General features: G+C 40.1%; 1 long non-coding RNA gene across 1 annotated transcript in view; it reads left to right on the top strand.

Annotated features, from left to right (window-relative positions):
• The window catches only part of LOC142160414 (uncharacterized), a 31,035-nt gene extending 11,671 nt beyond the window's left edge, over window positions 1-19,364 (top strand). Inside the window, exons 3-4 of the long non-coding RNA XR_012693208.1 lie at window positions 14,067-14,262; window positions 18,894-19,364. This is a non-coding gene — a long non-coding RNA (uncharacterized LOC142160414). The remainder of the gene's footprint in view (window positions 1-14,066; window positions 14,263-18,893) is intronic.
• The last annotated feature ends 2,415 nt before the right edge of the window (window positions 19,365-21,779 follow it).

Raw genomic sequence — 21,779 nt, forward strand, 5'->3', positions numbered from 1 at the left:
TGGGGAGACGCTGATCACACTAAGGGCTGTAGAGTTCTTTAAGTTGGCACCACACATGCACTTGTCTGCTGAAGGGGAAGGATGACTGATCTAACCATATTTCCTTACTCCGTTGCTTAGTAATATATTGCTAGGTGTGATGAGCGGTTTATGCACTGCAATCCATTTATGATATCCTGCTCTGTGAAGTTTACCTGTTGCCTTGCACTTTGAAATGATGCACGGATATCATGATCCTGGAGTATGCACTTCTAGTCACTGATGTCCCTTGGTGATGTTTTTCCCTCGGAGGTTCCATGCTGACATCACCTTACATACCAATGTTCATGAGAAATTAGTAAATTGAGTTGTTTTGGTCACTGAAGCTGATGCCAATACTTGCTGCCATGCTAGACAGAATTATAGACAACCCAGGCAGTCCAGCTGACCTTGCTGGGATGGTATTTGCTTAATTAGCACATGAACCACATTTACCTAGGTGTATGTATTTTACTGCCCATTACCTGTAGTACCACTGTAGTACCACTAGGAAAGTGACTCTGCACTGTGAATCTGAAACTTAACTTTTGATTCTCAGTATATACAATGATATTTTGTTTTAGTTTTGTAGTTTTACACCCAGTGTTGAACATTTCAGTCCGCATCACTTGTAAAAGTGCTAAGCATACCAGCTGTGTAGATTATAAACACAGCAATACAAGTTATCCTGTGGTTTTTATGTGTACTTTAACTGATGAAACCCTGCCTGAGGCTGCTCACATCTAGGATTGTGTGCCTTTTAGATGATACATTCTATGTTCAGACTGTAGCTGATTTACTAGTTGGTGCACATGGAAGATAATCTGAACAGATTATTTCCATGAATGCTTTGCAAAATATATAAAAATAAGTTATTCTGATGTATTTCTATGTGTGTGTACATGTGAAAAACTAAGTGTGAGGAACTTCACACATTAGAACACAAAAGAAAAGAAGTCTCTGTCAAAGAGAGTTTACAGTCTAATTAGGTACATGCACAACAGATGGTAGATAAAAGTGCTGATGACAGGAAAATGTACAGTAGGTGGCTTCATGATTGGGCTTTGGAACAATGCTAGCCATCTAAAGTTAGGATTTTAGTTTATCTTTGAAAACATGGTAACAGTTTGAAGATTGAGTTACATACAGTCAGAAAGAAACCTTTGGGAGCAGTTTAAAGTGCAGACAGGGTATTTTAAGAGCAGTGGACCCAAAAATTGGAAACAGCCATTTAAAGCCACATAATAGGCCGTAGGCCCACCACAAGCTGCAGGTACGGCCTGAATGCATTGTGACATCAATGTCAGTCAATCAATGCCAGGAATTGGGCAGGAGTTATACAGCATCATTCTTCTACAAGAAAGTTACTCAATTGAAAACTGCTTGATGGAAAACACTGTTTAAAGGCGCCATTCCATAATACCCCATAAGTGCTCAAATTGGTTCAGTCCTGGTGACTGAGAAAGTCATGACCTATGGATAACATGATATCATGCTCAAAAAACTGAAGGGCGACCACACATACTCAGTGGATGGGGGAATTGTTATCCTGGAAGACGCCCCTCTTGTCATCAGGAAAGAAATGCTGCAACATGTGGTGAAAATGATCACTCCTTGGCATTAAGTAACTGTTAACATTGACTTTGCCTTCTGAACCAGGAAAACTACAACATTACAGAATCACCAGAACCTTTCACTGTTGAAAATAAGAACTCAGTTTGTTAGATTGGCACGTCAGGTGCACTCGTCCATTTCTAGAGAACATGGTGAAATACGATCATATCACCTTATTTCTCTGCTCAGTAGTCAATTGCCTGTGCTTTTTGCATCACGGGACTTGCAAATGTACACTGTCAGGTATGATGGGGGGTTTAGGCACTGCAGCCCTTTTATGATATCCTGCTCTGTGGAGTTATCGTTGGACCATTTTTAATGAAAAAAAAGGCTGCTTGTGCCACAGGTTGAAATTTTTCAATTGATCTGCATTTGCTCGTCTTTTTTTCTTTACACTTTGGAATTGCATAGACATCATGATCTTGGAGTATGTGCTTCTGGCTGCTGTTTCTCTTTGTTGATGATCTTTTTCTTTTAGGTTCCCTTAGTGGTATAACCTGAGGTACTGAGGTATTGTTGCTTGTGAAAAATTAGTAAGTTGAATTGTGTTGGTCACTGAAGTTTCTGCCGAATGCGCTCCAATGTTCACCCCCTATTGCAGTCATGCTAGCCACAATTATAGGCAACCCAGGCAATCCAGCATTTTTATACATGACCCAGTCCATGCTGTGATGGTATTTGCTTAATTAACATATGAGTCACATCTGTGTGGAGGCCATTGCTTGCAATATGCTTGATGTCCTTCATTTACCCAGATGTTTGTATTTTTTGGCCACTACCAGTATAAGGTATGAAATATAGGAAGGGGCATATATTTGAAAATTCCATAACTGTGGCTATGAAATTCTCAAATAATTCAACTCTGCCATAGAATGTATAGATAAAAGCAAACTAGCGGCTAAATAACAAATTAATACTTGTAGAATGGTTGCATTCAGAGCACTGGTCCGAGTACAGATCTCTGGAGTATACCACTTGTAACCTTTCTTTACCGTGAATGCACTCCATTTACTATAATTCTCTGTTTCTTTTCCTGCAACTAAGATCCTTATCCATTCAACCATCTGAGAATCCAATCCCAAACTTTCGAGTTTATTAAATAGTCTGCGATGTGGGACAAACAAGATTTGTTTGACAATGACATGATCCCCTCCCAGTAAATCCACGCTGTTTGCGATCCAGTAAGTTACTGGATTTGACATATTCTACATCTCTTTCTACGTGCTGGTCATAGCTCTTAAATAAAGCTCTACTGCATTATATACTGATTGACGCAGGCTGGCTTTCAGGATTTGGTAATAGTTCTCATTTTTATTGTACATAATGGGTTAGTTTGATTAAGAAGCAGTCCTCTTGCTTCTCAAAGGACTATTCTAAACTTATGGCAGCCAGAGGGGAATTAAACCTTCTGGTTTCCACCATAGCGAAAAAACTCCATTAAATGCCTAAAACAAAGCTTTTACGAGAAGGGTTACAAGAAAGAGAGACTGCTGGCTTCTATACTACGATCTAAACTTTCCCAAAGTAATGTACTTTGTATCAAATGTCATTCTGGTGGTCTCACACAAGTTTTATAGTAAACTTTCCAATATCTCGCAATCAGACGGCCCCTGCCAAATCTCGGCAGAGGCCTCTAAACGCTTCCTCTCTGATTGCCTCCTAGGCTCTTGGGATCTGCTCTTGAACAACTACAGGCAGATTTTACGACTTAAGAAATCTCAGGCATCATTAAAAACCTCAGAGCAAACAAGGCAACGGGCCCTAACAATTTCACAGCCATTTATTACAAAATATTTACCAAATTTATTTTAACTTATCTTGTTGACCTGTTTAATAGTGTATTAAAGGGTGGCTCCTTCTCTAAAGAAGGTCTGGAGACACGAATAATTGTTATCCCGAAGGAAGGCAAAGACCCTTCGGACTGCGCCCACTACAGACCCATCTCACTTTTGAACACGGACATCAAGATCTATGGGAAAGCCCTCGCTGAGCGCCTTAACTCTGTATTATCCCATTTGATCCACAAGGATCAAGTGGGCTTTACACCAGGATGCCAAGCGTGGGACATTACCAAAAGAACCTTTAGCCTCATTCACCATATTAACTCGGCCAGAACACTAGCCTTGTGCTCTCTTTAGATGTAGAGAAGGCATTTGACCGAATCAGTGGGCCTTTCATGCTGGAAACCTTTAGGAAATTTGGCTTAAATGGTACTTTCCTCCAGGGCATCCAGGCACTGTATTCAGGTCCCTCTGCCAGGATTTCGGTGAATGGAGTACTTTCATCCCCGATCTCAATCACCAATGGCACTCGTCAGGGCTGTCCCTTGTTGTCCTTGATTTTTGCCCTTGTGATTGAGCCCTTGATGGCCAAAATTAATTTCTCCCCAGATGTGAATGGTATAAAAATTCCCTCCAGACCCTATATTGCAGTCCTATTTTTAACCTATATCCACTACTATCCTTCATTTTATTTAACAGTCGTATCCCTGGATACACTTTTTCGCAAAAAAAATTGTCTAACCCTTTCTTAAACATATCTATTGAATCTGCCATCACAACCTTCCCTGGAATTGAATTCCATATCTTGACTGCCTTTACTGTAAAGAACCCCTTCCTTTGCTGGTTGTGAAATTTCCTCTCCTCTAACCTTAGGGGGTGACCGCGTGTCCTGTGTATAGTTCTTGGGGTAAAAAGTTCCCATGAAAGTTCTCTGTATTGACCCTTAATGTATTTGTACATAGTAATCATATCTCCTCTTAGGCGCCTCTTTTCTAAAGTAAACATGCCTAAACTGGATAACCTTTCCTCATAACTTAATGACTCCATACCCTTTATCAGTTTTGTTGCCCTTCTCTGAACCCTTTCTAGTTCCAAATTATATCTTTTTTGGAGTGGTGCCCAGAACTGTACTGTACTTTTTTAATCCCTTTGCCATTTATATACTTAAAAACTTTTTGGGGTTTATCTTTCTTTTGCAACTTGTTTTTCATTTTCTAATCTAGCCAATCTAATTCCTTTTTGCATGTTTTATTACATTCCTTGTACCTACGGAAGGACTCCTCAGACCCTTCAGACTTAAACAATTTAAATGCACGCTTCTTACTTTGCATTTCTTCCCTTACCTTTTTATTTAGCCACATTGGTTTAGACTTAATTCTTTTACATTTATTTCCCATAGGAATGAACTTATACGTGTATGTTTCCAACAACATTTTAAAGACAACCCACTTTTCTTCTGTATTTTTTTCTTCAAAACTTTGTCCCAGGCTATGCACTTTATAAACTCCTTTAGCATATTAAAATTTGTCTTTCTAAAGTTTAAAGTGCTGGTTGATCCCTTATACTGTTGCTTCTGAAAACTAATTTCAAATGAGACCATATTATGATCACTATTTCCCAAGTGTTTCCTTACTTGAATATTTGATATTACGTCTACATTATTTGTTATTACAAGGTCCAGTATAGTCTGGTTCCTAGTTGGTTCCTCTACTAATTGGAACATGTAATGGTCTTTTAGCGTGCTCAGAAACCTATTTCCTCTAGCTGTACCGTAGGTCTCAGTACTCCAATCAATGTCCGGATAATTAAAATCCCCCATAATTAAAACTTGACCTATTTGTGTAGCCTTTTTAATTTGCTGTAGAAGTTGGTCTTCCTCACTCATACTAATATCTGGCGGTTTATAGCATATCCCTATCAGCAATTTCCCTGAACTTTTTCCTCCGCTGGATATTTCCACCCACAATGCCTCTATATTATCACCAATATTCTCGTAAATAACTTCCTGAATACTTGGTTTTAATTCTGGCTTAATATAAAGACATACTCCTCCTCCCCTTTTTTTACCCTATCCCTTCTGAAGAGAGAGTAGCCTTGAAAGTTGACTGCCCACCAAGTCTCCGTAATACCTATAATATCATACTGCTCATTCATTGCTATTAGTTCTAACTCCCCCATTTTACCTTTCAGGCTTCTTGCATTTGCAAGCATACACTTAAGTCTATTGCCTTCCTTAAGTATTTATTTTTGCTTTAAAAAGGGCCTCTCCTTATCGGCTATGCTTCCCGTTCTCCCCTCTCCACCACTTGACGCTTGTTAAATTCCTCCTTACTACTCTCAATGTCTAGCCCATAAATACTTGCTTGCCCCCCCCCCCCTCCCCGAGGCCTAGTTGAAAATCTCCTCCAACCTTCTAACCATCCTCTCCCCTAGCACAGCAGCCCCCTCCTCATTCAGGTGGAATCCATCTCGACAATAAAGATGGCAACTGACTGAGAAATCAGCCCAGTGCTCTAAGAATCCAAAACCCTCCTTCCTACACCAATCTTTTAGCCACGCATTAACCTCCCTAATATCCCGCTGCCTCCCTGAACTAGCGCGTGGCACAGGTAGTATTTACGAAAATACTATCTTGGATGTCCTTGCCTTAAGTTTGTGACCTATGTTCCTGAAATCATACTTTAGGACACCCCATCTTCCTCTAACTCCGTCATTGGTACCAACATGCACTAAAACCGCCGGGTCATTCCCAGCCCCTCCCAACAATCTGTCCACCCGATCCGCAATATGCCGAGCCCGAGCACCCGGGAGACAACACACTGTTCGGCATGCACGGTCCCGGTAACAGATTGCCCTATCTACCTTCCTAATAATTGAATCCCCTACCACCACAATCTGCCTGGGTCCCTTAGTAACTTTGGTCCCCTCTATGCTGGAGAGATCGTTCTCCTGGTTGGTAGAGAAAGCAGTCTCACCCAACTCTACCAATTCTGAACTGCCTTCCACAGTTCAGAATTGGAGGCATCCATTTTGTAAGCACAGCCAATACATTAGGAATCGCTGAGGCTGTGCTCCTTATGGTATAATATTATAGGCTGTGACCCCATGAGTATTAATTTAGCAAACAAAATGGTGTTGTGCCTCTATGATGTCATGAGATTGTAGTGAAATGATAAGCTGCTTTATAATGAATATTGGTTTAACCCACAAATATGCCACTTCCATTGCCTGTAGGCAACAAGTGCATCTTAAATATGATCTACCTCTACCTGTGATCATGCCCAGATTTAATTTAATTACTTCCTTAAACCTCGTTTGTTGTTCCCACTTTTCATCACTGCTGAGCTCAATGGCGAACTGTATCCAGTTCCATAGACCAATAAAATAAATGTATTCTACCAGCAATTTAAGTAATCATTATTTATTTATATTGCCACACAACCATGACAGAGTGATGACAAAACAAGGGACAGTCTGCCACCTTGGCCTGTGTGGACACTTCCCTTTAAGTCTTTCAATAAATGCTGAAAGCACCGGATCTGTCCACTGAAACAATGGTGTTCTGTACTTACCAAGTCTGTCCAGAATACAGATCTCAGTTCAAAGTTTTTTCACAAAATAATAAAATGCATATTGATAGTTGTTTCTTCAAAACTACAAGTTTTATTGATGTATTAAAAACAGGCAACCTTTATTTTAACTTCAAGAAAAAAATGTTTTATTTTAACTTGTTGGAAGAGAGTGATTAAATGAGGATGTTATTTTTTTTTTCAGAAGAACATGGGCATTGTCCATCCAATTGGAAAAGTTTGTATATCACAGCTGTAAAAAGGGGGGACTGACAAAGGGAAATAACTTCTATGTGTGTCTGTGTTTATAGGCCTTAGTCTTACATTACAATCTCTGTCTTCTTTTTCAATGAAAGCACTATAAGGGTCTCACTGGGAAAAAGCAGGTGCAGAAATTTACTTTGGGAGATGCTTGTGAATAAAACTGTGTGACAGACCCTCGTTCAGCTTCTCACCCACTCCTAAAAATTGGCCTTTAGATTAAACTACAGTGCAACAGTGATGAAAATAGCCAGGACCACCTTGTTTTTATTCATCGCTCCCCAGAACTCACTTTATTTCGATAGTGCTCCTGCAATCAAGCTTCCACAGCCATCGGGGCGACCCCATTATTGCGGAGATAGATTGAGGGGGGCTGAGTAGTGACAACCTGTAAATAGCTCTAGAGCATTTTTCCTCCCCAGCCAGATCTGGCTCATTACCATCCCTAATTGTTTCAGAAAGTGTCCAGTCTCATGCAAAACATGATCCCTGATGCTCCTAATAGCTGGGCTGTGGGTGATTGCTGTAATTTGCTCTGCTATTCTCTGTTTTGTTGTTATGATGGGCTTTTTAAAAAGGAGAAAAGAAAAAAGAGAGAGAAAGGAGAGAAAGACGCTATTAGAAAAAATAACTTTGTCCCTGAAAGTCCATTAGTAGGATGCACAAAGGACAGCATTTTGTGTGAGATGCCCTCCCTTCTACTCCCTCACTATCTGGAGTTTATGAGATTACAGTCATATAAAGCACTCTGACAGAAATTAGCTACTGGGGATTTTGGGAGATCATATGAACCCCAATAACTCCAGTTTGTAAATTAAAGAAAAGACTCGTGTGACGTGAAAATGAAAGGATTTATCATTTATTAGGCAATAGTCTATTTTCTTTAGTAAATAAAACATACATGGCTGATTATTAATGCGTACCTGACCTGTTTCCTACACAGTGGAGACAGACAATTTCTAACCATGATTTAACTAATCATGAAAATACACCTTATTAATTACTAACAACCAATGACAGCATTGATGCACAAAATGGAAGCAGCCATTTTATGACTGAAACATTTTCATGAGAGTGCAGTTCACTAGGAACCTAGTAAGATCACTGAGACACAAGGTGCTATATACAGTGACGGTACAGTATGTTTTATATTTCTCAAATGAAAAACCAGGACAGACACATGACCTGAAGTTTGCTCAGCATATGAAATCCATCTCACACTTCAATTGACATCCCAAATAAAATAAAACAGTTATAGGAAGCTATCCATGTTTTTTTTTTTTTTACTGATTATCTGGGTGAATCAAGACTGGCAAAAAAAGATTGCGTGTTATAGATTTTGGTAAAAACTTGGAGCATGTTCTTGGAAAAATTGGGACACATGAAAGGCCTTAGAGCAATGTGCACTAATTTTAGCCTTAGTTCGAAAGCTCCCTTTTGACTTTAGTTCCACTGAATGCTCGTGCACACATACAGATACACAGACACATGTGCTTTAGATGCAATTTTGTCATTTTTATAATGCATTTTCTCACGATTTACATTTACTTTATTTATATCAATACATTTCATTGTATTGAAGGCACGCATTGGCACAGTTAAAATAGAGCATGATGGCTTGTCATTTGGAAATTCTTGTATTGACATGGGCCACTAAGTGACATATCAACTTCAAGTGATCGTCTCGCCCTTTGTCTGCCTTCCACCCAGGCACCATCTTACTGACCTTCAAAAAATTACCACGTGTTTTTCCCACCTACATTTCTCTTCCAGCTGAACTAGATTTGCATACAGATGCTCAGCCAGCAAGAGAGACTGGCTGTGATTGGATAAGAGAAATAACATGTGACCACCAAAATTCTGTTTCTAATGCTCCAAGCTGGAAGACCCCAGGTGGCCAGACAATGCCTGTTCTAATAGACCATTATTCCCAAAATTCTTTCCCCTACAATCACACAACATACAGAGTAACTAAAAGGCAAGCTTTTAGAAATGCTTTTGGGCTTTAGGTTCCATGGAGTATAGGGGACATTGCATGTCATAAATTCTGACTTATTGTGTCATTAAATTCTATCATGCACTATATATTTTTTTTGTCACTTGTTTATTTTTCTTTTCAGGGCGTAGCTGGCATATTTCTAAAATCGGTTGCAATCTACAACCAAAGCCAAGGAGGTGTCAGGGATCGTACATAGTTACTGAGTAAATGAGGGTCATTAATTCCTATAATGTGATGATGTGCGCAAGCAAATGCAATCTGACTTTTACGTGATGTATTATATAAAAAAAGAGCGGGCAGGTGTTGCCATGGAAACACACAAATGTAAAAATTACAATAATAATAAAATATCTTCTGTTTGAGAAAGAACACATTCTGAAATCAACATGCACCTAATCTAACACAATAAGCAAACATGAGATTAGAACTATAGCAGAAATCTTATTTTCCATCTGGCACGGGAGAGACGCAGGCATTTGTCAAACGATTGTCAGGAGCTCAGATAAAATATTATAATATAACCTAATATGCTGCAGACTCCTTGGTCTGCCAGAAAGGGAAACGTATGATTTTTTTTCCCAGATTTTTTTTTTGCCTGATTTATACCCTTTTATCCCACCCAACAAGCCTGGATCATTTTCTTTTGTGCTTCCTTAATTGCGTTCTACTTTTTGCAGGCTGACTATTCCCTAGCTTTTACTTTGGCGACAGCTGGGACAACCAGCCTTACGAACCCCGCACAAAGCCTATTACTAGGACTCTTCCCCAGTTAATGAGGCCTGCTTCCTGGGGAGGAAGCCCCTCCTAAAAGTGTGTCAAGCCTTTGTCACTAGCCCCTGCTCGTGGGGTAGACCCTGTGTCTAGTGACAGCTCGGCATCTGAGTACTTAGTATCAGCGATCCACTGATTACAAAGACTATGAAAACTCAGATTATTTCTCAGGATATTGAAGTGTGCTAAAGCAATATCTCATCTCTAGGGATCTGTAAATGCAATAATTTGTTAAACTAACACTGTAGAAGACTGTACACAAACACAGAACATAAGTGCATAAGTGTTTTTCTTATCCAAAAAAGTTTACTATGTGACATTTATCAACAGAGCAAACTTCATAGCATTGTTTTCTTTTTAAAAAGGCAGTTCTACCTTTGGTGTCCAGTGCAAACTTTGAAACATAGGAAAAAGTACACTAAATTGGCAGAATCGACTCAGCCATGGTGCATGATATTTGGGGATCATGTGTGGTTTGCAAGGATAACTCCACCAAAATCAAATGTTTACCTATCTTCCCCTCAACTAGAACATCCTATGAGGTTCCACATGATGGAACACTACAGTTCTGAAGAACTCACTACCACCAGCCTTGCAGCTTTTCTTGTTCCTGTGTCTACAACTGGCAGAAGGATCTGGTGTTTTTTTATATAACAGGCAGTTACTATACAGTGAACAAAAATGTTAGACACTAAACGCTATTCATGTTTCAACTGTTCCTGGTTGTCATTGACTTGACAGGAAGGCGTTATAGCTGTAGTGGTGGTGAGCAGGGGCAGGCTGGGCTGGGGGGCAGGGGGGCATCTGCCCCCCGGGCCGGTCCCATAGTGGGCTACCTTGGGCTGGGTCGCTGGGCCAACAGCATTTTTTTCCCTTTAAAATAGACTGCTGAGTCGAGTATTGCCCACCGGGCTGAAGTTTGCCAGCTCTTCCCTGGTGGTGAGTTCTCATAATGTGTGAGGGCCCCTGGTTATGGTCCTGCTAGTGGGGAAAAGTTTGTTAAGAATTCGTTTTTAAGAGTGTAGATAAGGGCAAGAGTAAAGTAGCGCCGCTGAACTGCTGTAAATATCATATGATATGAATTATAAAGTGTTTTCCCTGTTTTCATTGCCTGTCTGTTATACATTGTATCATTCCATCATTGAGCTTGTATCCTGATTGTCTGTAACTGCATTTTGATTGTGTTTAGTAAGAAATTATCGTTTTTCACTTACTGCTTTTCACATGTACTAATATAAAGTAAACATATCTCCTATTTGGCACAATGCCACGTGGGTGAAAAAGGGGAGGAATGGGTAATTATCAAACATCTAAAATTATGTTTTGTTTTTTAAAAGAAAAATACCCTAGTTATAAATGGTACTTTTTAACTTTATTATTCTAAAATTGTCATTTAAAATATAACCTATGGTCATAAACATAGACACATTCAAAACAGTAACATTAAATTTGATGTTTTTGTAATTAATGCACATTTTTAAGATCAGTTTCTGCACTTCTGACAGTAAAACTTTTTTACTGTGAATACAGTGTAAACGTGTATTTTGTTGGTCTGTTATGTCTGTGATCTGCGCTGAGTGAAACTGACAGTGAATATAATTCTGGGGAAATAAGACCATTTGGCAATGTTACCATTATTGTGAGGCTATTTGTATTGTATGCAATGTGTAACAAATAAAGTAAAACCAAATATTGAGTTCTTCTCTCAAAAAAACTAACTAGGCTTTAACAATATTCAAACAAGAGTTTAGTGATTATAGAAATATTGTAATGATATCAATATATATGGTATGTATGTAGAGTTAAAATAGTTTTCATTGTTTTTTTCCCGAATGAAAAGTTTGTATAAACTCTTGTGAGTTGCAGACGACCCTGTGAGCCTGTTGTGTCTCGTAACAATTGGTGGTCTTTCAGTCTCTGTCTCTTTCTTGTGGGAACTCTCGTGAGCTGAGACTATGCGTATGATCTGCAGTGACTGTCAGCATCTGTGCGATACAGAGAAAGACCACCTGCCTTAGTGAGCCTCTCAGTCCTAGGGAATTAGGACAGAGAAGGACTCTTAACATACAGGCAGTAAGACATTTGGAGAGAAGTCAGAAGTCTTAATTAAGAATCCCCCCCCCCCCCTTTCTTACTGAGCAGATGTGTGGAAGCACAAACACACTTTTGTATTTGGAGAATCCCGGAAGATACTACATAAGTTATAAGTAAACAAACTCGTCCCATACTAGAATAAGCTACATATGTTCTTTCCATTCTATGTACGTAGAACATCCCTCTTTGAGAGGTATAAACCCATGTCCTAGTGGATGGTGTATAGATCATGAATAATCTCCACTCACTACCAAATTTAATATAATTTTATCTAGCATGCTTATTAGTTGATATTGACAACTTGGTGTATTTGTAGCAGTTTATAGATCTCTTTTAATTATGTTCGGTTGTATGTGACGTATTTCAGATTACTTCAATATATGGCATTCTATATAAGCTCTGTTACTTTTACTAAATATATTCATTTTCATTGTCCTTCCACGCCACATATTTATATCACTAGGCAGATATAACAAAACACAAGCTGGTCTCAGAATACAGCTATTTCCAATGCAGAGAGAATAACATTGCTGTATTTTATCCCAGGGCAATAACAATATTATTATTATCATTATTTATTTATATAGCGCCTATCATATTACTCAACACTGTACAGAAAATATGTCATTCACATCATTTACTGCCCCACTGGAGAGTAAAATCTAAATTCCCTAATACACTCACCGGGGTCAATTTTGTCAGTTAACCTACAACATTATCATCATCATTTATCTATATAGCGCCAACAATTCTGCAGCTATATACACAAAATATTTGTCATTCACATCTGTCCCTGCCCAGTTGGAGCTTATAGTGTGGGAGGAAGCTGGAGCACCCAAAGGAAACCCACATAAACACAGGGAAAACATACAAACTTCACACACATGTTCAGAAATCGAACTCATGATCCCAGTGCTGTGAAGCAGAAGTGGTAACCACTGAGCCACTGTGCTGCTCCCATGAACATGAACAGTGTTTTTGGAATATGGAGGAAACTGGAGCACCCGGAGGGAATCCACACAAACATGGGGAGAACATACAAACACCATAAGATAGGGCCCAAGTCAGAATCAAACGTATGACCCCAGCACTGTGAAGCTACAATGTTCCAGCAGGTTTGAAAAACCAATCAGATTCTAGCTATTATTTATTTAGTACATTCTACAAAATGATAGCTAGAATCTGTCTGGTTGCTATAGGCAACATCTCCACTTTAAAAACTTGCTGGAAAACTCTCAGCTTGATACATTTACCCCCTGCAGATGTTCCCTCACTCTCATGATTAGTTTAAGCCATAGGCCCAAGTAGGGTCCTAGGAGAAAATGGAAAAGTTTTATTTATTGAAAGGGGCAGTTCTAAAGTGTTAGGAAGTTGGACTTTGATGTGACGTTAACACTTTGACACAGTGCAAATCTAAAGGTTTTTCAGCCTCTCGGCACAACTTATTATTAATACTTTTTTCTGCAAAGTGCTATATTATACACATGCACTATCGTATAAAAATATACCTATATGGGTAAACTGGTTTATAAAATATATTTTAGGTTATTTTGTAATTCTCTTAGGAGATATAGTTAGACTTTTCTGAGGTGAGAAAATCTGAAAAGTTGGGTTTTCTGATTTAAAATATCTACAAACCTGTAATTTTAATTGTCAATCCAGGCCCCTAAGCAGAGAGGATTGTGGGTTTTTGGCTATTAGTTTTTTGCATTTACAATGGAGATAATTCCAGCTATATGAGCATCACAGAATCAATTTAACAGGAAAATGTTTGTGCGTGTGATGTTTAATAGAAAGTCTCTGATAAGTATTTGGGCTGAAACAAAGCACTTTGCAGATGGTGAAGATCCCACATGACAAGCTGTGGTTATACCTGCCTAGCCAAGATAACGCTATCTATGCTGCAGGGAGGGGCTAGCTTTGTTTTTTTCTCTTGTTTTGATTTTTTTTCTTTAACAGCAGTCATTCTCAAAGCACAGAAGAGTCAACAAATTTAATAAGCAGAATCCATTTCAGCCCTGCGGCCTTCCATGGCAACAGGACATGATGAGTGAAAAGAAGGAGGGGGAGGGACTCTGTTTCCATTGCTTAACCATCATTATCTGCAAAGCCATCTGCTGGGGAGAAGGACAATTCCACCCTCATTTGAATGAAGGCAAGCCTTGAAATATTTTTTTTTAGCTTTTTATCATAGGCATCTATATAGGGAACATCACTTTGACACCCTCTCACTGCTGCATAGGACTGCAAGGACATATACATTATTGTGCAGAAGTTTTAGACAGGTTTGAAAAAAATGCTGCAAAGTAAGAATGCTTTCAAAAATAGTTTATTTTTATCAATTAACAAAGTGCAAAGTGAATCAATATTTGGTGTGACCACCTTTTACCTTCAAAACAACATCAATTCTTCTAGGTACACTAGTACAAAGTCAGGGATTTTGTAGGATTATAGTCAGGTGTATGATTATCCAATCTTACCAAACAGGTAATAATGATCCTCATTTTCATATGTAGGTTGAAACACAGTCATTAACTGAAACAGTTGTGTAGGAGGCTTAAAACTGGGTGAGGAACAGCCAAACTCTGCTGCAAAGGTGAGGTTGTGGAAGACAGTTTCATGTCACAAGTCATACACCATGGCGAGATTGGGCACAGCAACAAGACACAAGGTAATTATACTGCATCAGCAAGGTCTCTCCCAGGCAAAGAAACAGGCAACTGGAGGACCGTAGATGCAGTGGTTGGCCAAAGAAACTTAGTGCAACAGATGAAAGATACTTCATGCTTACTTCCCTTCGAAATTGGAAGATGTTCAGCAGTGCCATCAGCTCAGAACTGGAAAAAACAGTGGGGCCCAGGTACATCCATCTACTGTTCAGAGAAGTCTGGCCAGAAATGGTCTTCATAGAAGAGTTGCGTCAAAAATCCATACCTTTGACGTGGAAACAAGGCCAAGAGACTCAACTATGCACAAAAACATAGGAACTGAGATGCAGAAAAATGGCAGTAGGTGCTCAGGACTGAGGAGTCTACATTTTAACTATTTGGCTGCAAAAGAAGGCAGTTTGTTAGCCGAAGAGTTGGAGAGTGGTACAATAATGAGTGTCTGCAGGCAACAGTGAAGCATGGTGGAGGTTCCTTGCAAGTTTGGGGCTGCATTTCAGCAAATGGAGTTGGGGATGTTTCAGCAAATGGAGTTGGAGATTTGGTCAGGATTAATGGTGTCCTCAATGCTGAGAAATACAGGCAGGTAATTATCCATCATGCAATACCATCAGGGAGGTGTCTGATTGGCTACAACTTTATTCTGCAGCAGGACAATGACCCCAAACATACAGCCAATGTCATTAAGAACTATCTTCAGCCTAAAGAAGAACAAGGAGTACTGGGGGTATATTTACTAAACTGCTGGCTTGAAAAAGTGGACATGTTTCCTATAAATCAAAATCTAGCTTATTTATTTATTTAGTTCCTTTAAAAACTGTGTGCAAGTGTACCTTGAATAATTGATGCTGTTTTGAAGGCAAAGAGTAGTCACACCAAATATTGATTTGATTTAGATATCTCTTCTGTTCATTCACTTTGCATTTTGTTAATTGAAAAAAACAAACTATTAACACTAATATTTTGAAAGCATTCTTACTTTGCAACATTGTTTCCAAACCTGTCTAAAACTTTTGCACAGTATTGTAGTTTTACACAGTGCGTCAAAGAAAGTGTATGTATTAATGTCACAGTACAAACTAATCAGAGAATGCCACTTTAGACCACTGTCTGTGTAATATATAATTCCTATACACCTTTGCGTGAGTTACCATGACTCTAAGTGTTATATATACAATTGTCAAATTTAAACTGTTGATTTCAGTGGGAAAAGTTAATCGCTCCAATAGGTCTAGTGGGGGCCAAAAACTATTGGAATGACTACAAAATATAAGTCAGTGGTGCCTATTATCTCTTAAACTGGGACCCCACATGTCAGTAGGCCATTGTCCTGGTACCCCAAGTGTCATTGTGCCATTGTTCCGTGACCCCAAATGTCAGTGTGCCATTGTTCTGGAACCTTAGGTGTCAGTGTGCTATTTTTCTTTAACCTCATGTGTCAGTTTGCCATTGATCTGGAACCTAAATGTCGGTGTGCCATTGTTCCAGAACCGCAAGTGTCAGTGGACCTCAGTTCTGGAATCCCAATTGTCAGTGTGACATTGTTAGGTGACCCAATTGTCAGCATATCATTGTTTTTGAACCCTAAGTGTCAGTGTGCCATTGTTCTGGTACATCAAGTGTTAAAATGTCATTGTTTTGCATCCCCATGTATCAATGTGCTATTTTTCTTGGACCACATGTTCCATGGCCATTGTTCTGGGACCCTAAGTGTCAGTGCTGCATTGCTCTGGTACCTCAAGTGCTAGTGTGCCTTTGTTCTGGTACATCAAGTGTCAGTGCGTCATTGTTCTGTCACCCCAAGTGTCAGTAAGTCATTGTACTGGAACCCCAAGTGTCAGTATTGCCATTGTTCTGAAATCCGAAGTGTAAGTGTGCCATTTTTCTGGTGCCCCGTGTGTCAGTGTTCCATTGCTCTGAGACTTCAAATGTTAATGTTCAATTTTTCTGTGATCCAAAATGTTAGTGTGCCATTGTCTCTATGACCCAAATGTCAGCATGCCATTGTTTCGTTACCCCAAGTGTCAGCATGCCATTGTTCTGGGACACCAAGTGTGTCATTGTTCTGGAACCTTAAGTGTCAATGTGTAATTGTTCTGGGATAAAGTGTCAGTGTATTATTGTTCTGTTACACCAGGTGCTGGTGTTCCATTGTTCTGGAACCCCAAGTGTAAGAGTGACATTGTTTTGGAACCCCAACTAATCAGTGTAAAGTTATTCTGTGACCTGAAGGGTGTTCTTGCCATTGTTCTGGGACACCAAATGTCAGTGTCTTATTGTTCTGGAACCATAGGTGTCAGTGTAACATTGTTCTGTGATACCGGGTTTATCTGGCTCAATGCTACCCACTTCACTCTGGCAGACCATACAGGGGTGCCTTTCTATGCCAGGGAAGCCTACCCAGTACCTTCTAGGGTTCTTATTAGTCACTCAGGCAAATGCAGTTAGAATGTACAACAGTACATTTATTGTTATAAAAACAACACTAGAATATAATGTACACACAGTAAATAAATGCCAGGCTGGTTTACCACATAATCTGTCCCTTACCCCACTAACTTAATGAGTTACAGTCACCTGACTGTCCATACTTGATGACCCATGGATCTGCCGATGTATTTCACTGGTAGAGAACGGCAACTCAAAAACCAGCCTCCCTGCAGCCTCCAGCCATCAATTCCCTGACTGAATATCATCTACCCCCCTGGAGTGGCTCCTTATATCTAGAGTTAAATTTCCACAGTGTTTCCCCTCCCTGCGCAAACCCTTGGGTCTCTCCTTGGTAAACATTGGTGAGTCCGGGACTAGGGGGGTTGGATGGGGGAGTGGAGATGAGCTGTACTTACACAAAAACTCCCCTGCTAGATTGTAGACCAAATGTCTGGACTACTCTTGAGAGAACAATGGATACTAATTAGCTTCCCCCTCACCAGTATCTTGCAACCTGATGCCTACCCATAACCCACCTGGATTCACTTTAAGGACAATGACTAACAGCTTCCATGCAATATCAACAACATACAATGTCCCCTTATCCACATGTAATTAGACACTGTAGTTGTACTCTGTTGAGCTGGGGAACAAAAGCAACACTATAAAAAGTACTTGCTATAATCCACATTTTGTGAGAAACGAGGGACAGGCTGGTGAATGTGTAATCAAACTCGTTTCGTCACACCAACTTACCAGTGTAACATTGTTCTGTGACCCCAAGAGTCAGTATGCCATTGTTCTGAGGCCCCACGTGTCAGTGTGTGCCATTGTTTTGTGACCCCATGTATCAGTATGCCATTTTATGGGGCCCCGTGTTCCAGTGGTCATCATTCTAGGACTGCAAGAGTTAATGTGTCATTGTTCTGAGACACCAAATGACAGTGCAACATTGTTCTATGACCCCAAGGGTCAGTATGCCTTTGTTCTGGGCCCAATGTTCCAGTGGCCATTGTTCTAGGACCACAAGTGTTATTGTGTCATTGTTCTTGGGCACCATGTTCCAGTGGTCATCATTCTAGAACCGCAAGAGTTATTGTGTCATTGTGCTGTGTCCTTAAATGTCAGTGTGACATTGTTTGGGGTCCATGTGCCAGTGTTCCACAAACTTGACTTGTCTCTGAGATGGTGGAAACCAGGTACCAGCTTATATGCTAAATGGGAAGCCGACTCCAATCTACTGCCACTCTTTATACAGGAAAGTGCATTACTAGGCGCATTTCTATCATGTATTATAACCTTTCAGACACAGAAAGAGACACATAATAAAATACCTAATGTAACCTCACGCTCATGATTCATTTATTAAGACATGCAGGGAGATACACCAAGCAGTACCTTAGGAGAAAATCAAAAAGTTGAAATTAATGATGGGAATGTCAGTTGATACACATTTCCAGTCAGACCCACAATCTCACTTAAGTAGGTGGAGATTTATTTTCATGGGGCAGATCCCAAAATTGAAAAATGTCCATGTACCTATATATGTTCGAGGTTGACTAATAAGCACATTTACACAAAATGAAAAGCTGTATATGCCTATATGTTTTGCACTTTCATAAGTGACCCTTACTGGATACAATGTTAAAAAGCCTAGAAAGCAATAGTCTCATTTCTATTTTCTCCGCAGTGTGATGTACAAAAGAGACAGAAGAAAACAGTTATGCAAACAGGGCAACATATGAAACTGGAGAGATTTGAGCTGCGGTGGAACCTCTTTCTTTGGTTAAACTGTGATTAACTGTCATATCCCATGGTCACACAGAATAGTATTAATTGAAACTTTTGTATTTATTTTGGTTAGAATGTAAGTCTATTTGCACAGCGTAAAAATTTACTTTCTTTGCACTGCACCTATCAAGATGGATACATGTGATTGGCTGAGCGGTGATGGAAGATGCTCGTAATTGGCTAAGCCAGTGGTTCCCAAACTTTTGCAGTTTGCGGCACCCTTAGAGTCTCCATAATTTTTTCAAGGCACCCCTCCAAAATAATTATGGAGCAGTCCCGTTTTATAAGTAGTCAAAAAGACGTAATAAGTATTTAGGTCAGAACAGAAATACTTATTTAGTTGTATACAAAAATAATACACATAAATCCAAGGGAGAAGAATGTATTTATGTATAGAATCCTCCTCCTTCCTCGCTTCTCACTGAATGCCGGGCGTGACGTCACGCCCGGCATTCAGTGAGAAGCGAGGAAGGAGGAGGATGCTGGGTCCCGGGCGCCGCCGGATTGGTAAGTAGTTTTTTTTTTGTTTTTTTTTCTTTTTCCTTCCTCTTCTTCTTCCTGGCCACGGCATCCATCAGGGGCGAACGCAGGATTTAGAAGGGGGGGTTTCTGCCCCCCCAGAAAAAAAAAAATTCTACAGCAGCCGCGGCGCTGTCAAGCAGCATCCGCGGCAGTGCTGTATTATACTACAATACAGCACTGGCGCGGACGCTTCTTTGACAGCGCCGCGGCTGCTGTATAGTACCGTTGGTTCGCGGAGAACCAGAAACCCCCCCTGCGTGCGCCACTGTCCCTGTGACAGCGCCGCAGCACCCCTGGGAGCCGCAGCGCACAGTTTGGGAACCTAGGGGCTAAGCAATTATTGACCCTCTCAGCCAATTGAGAATACTCCAACCAATAGGATTATATAGAATATTTTTGTTTGCAGTAAGAATATTTTTTTCGTTTCTATTAAAGTGGAGAATGAGAGCATATCAGGGAGTTTTTGCTTGAATAAAAGTTTATGTAACCCTGTGTGTGTGATTATTTACTTTTTCCTATTTCAGCTATTGTGGAACTGAATTTTCCACAGTGAGCATTGGCAGTTGAGCATGCCGGTGCTTGTGGTTCAACAAACTCATGAATGAACTTACAGTTTATGAGTGCCACTGTGTGTTGGCTTATGTAGTGCCACAATAGCTGGTACCCCTGGGTGGCATAGTTGCTACTCTAGTGGTCCAAGTTTTTTAATTACCTCACCGATCAGGGTGGATGAGTAGAGCCCCAGTGCTATTCTGCATAGGGTTGCTGACCTCTGAAAGCGGGGGCCCGCTCACTTGTTTGTTGCGGAGGTCCTCATGTAGAGGCTCCAGCTATGCACTGACCAGGCTGGGACTGGTTCCCACTGGTACACCACTGGTCTAGCCTCATGCAGGTTAGCACTTTTGTGGTGCACCCCCACACACGTGTCACTCCCCTGCTTAAGTAGAATCTAGCCTGGGCTATCTAGCAGTGGGGCTGATTAAAGATATTGAGGGGGGTGCACTTCTTTAAAAATTATTTATTTTTTTGTCACAATGTAAAACTATGCAAGTCATCAACTTTTTCTGGAGACCTTACAAACAGCTTGGCTTGGGGAAGAAGTTCATTGTGAAGTTGTGTGTATCTTAACAGGCGTGCAACTCAAAAGGGTTTTCATTCATATAATATTCACTGAGTAATAGAACAGCAATATGATCTGGTTGCAGTCATTCTTTATGATACTGAGTTTACTAACATGGTGTAAATATGTAATAGCCAATAGCAATCAATCAGTTACTTTCCTTAATCTACCTTTTATGTACCCCGATCAAAGCTTAATGCTGGCTTGTTACTGTTCTTAACTGCACAGTTGTACTTTTGTACCATGCTAGTAAATCACCCTCTCTGTATTATTCATGGAATTTGGTGCATGCTTTAACCTATTGTGCTACCTTAAGACAACACACAGCTCTTTCCTTGCATGTTTTCTGTGGCGATCAAAGGGTAATGACTTGGTTGAGTCATGTGACCATTTACCTGCCAGGGACTGTTTGGTGTTGTTGATATTTGCATGTTGATGTCCTATCTGTGCTCTGTGTATGGGAGCTGCAATGGAAGAGGAGCAGGTGTTGGGCTTGTGAGGGACAGGTCTTATTTACATATCACTTTGCATGGGCAGTGAGCATTGAGAGTGATGCTCAGACCTCTCCTGAGCAAAGAGATTACATGGGCTCTATCCGGCTGCTGGGGGTTACTAGTGAATGGCTGTAAGTTACAATATGAGTGTTACACACATATCAAGACAGCACTTCACAGCAGGTAAGATTTTCTTGTCTGCCTGCCCGTTTCATGCTCACATTAAATCTCACAGCTCCAGTTGACTCTTGACCTTTTTCATTCAATGCCTAAACATATGTCCATCACAGCTAGTTTTGAATACACTTTTTAGTTTAGTCTGTTCTTTGCCTTTAGGGTCAGTCAGTATGTAAAGATAGGCCCTATTTAATATTAGCTCATTGTATAGTATTGTTTGTCATGTATTTATGATGGATGCAGTTTTCTATGTTTTTGTTATTTATGGGTGGGATCATTGTTTATTGCCTCTTTCTTTATTTTGCTTGGCTGATGCAGTTCTCAGTATCTGTTCTTATTCTGTGTGTGTGGAAAACTACATAGTATGACCTCTCTTGCTTAGCTTTGTATTTGTGAGGCAGATCTAAATATCCATTCTTCTTTTGTACACATGGACACCTGCACATTACCGTAACTCTTGTTCTGGATGCAG

Source organism: Mixophyes fleayi, chromosome 6, assembly GCF_038048845.1.
Source record: "Mixophyes fleayi isolate aMixFle1 chromosome 6, aMixFle1.hap1, whole genome shotgun sequence".
Lineage (NCBI taxonomy): Eukaryota > Metazoa > Chordata > Amphibia > Anura > Limnodynastidae > Mixophyes > Mixophyes fleayi.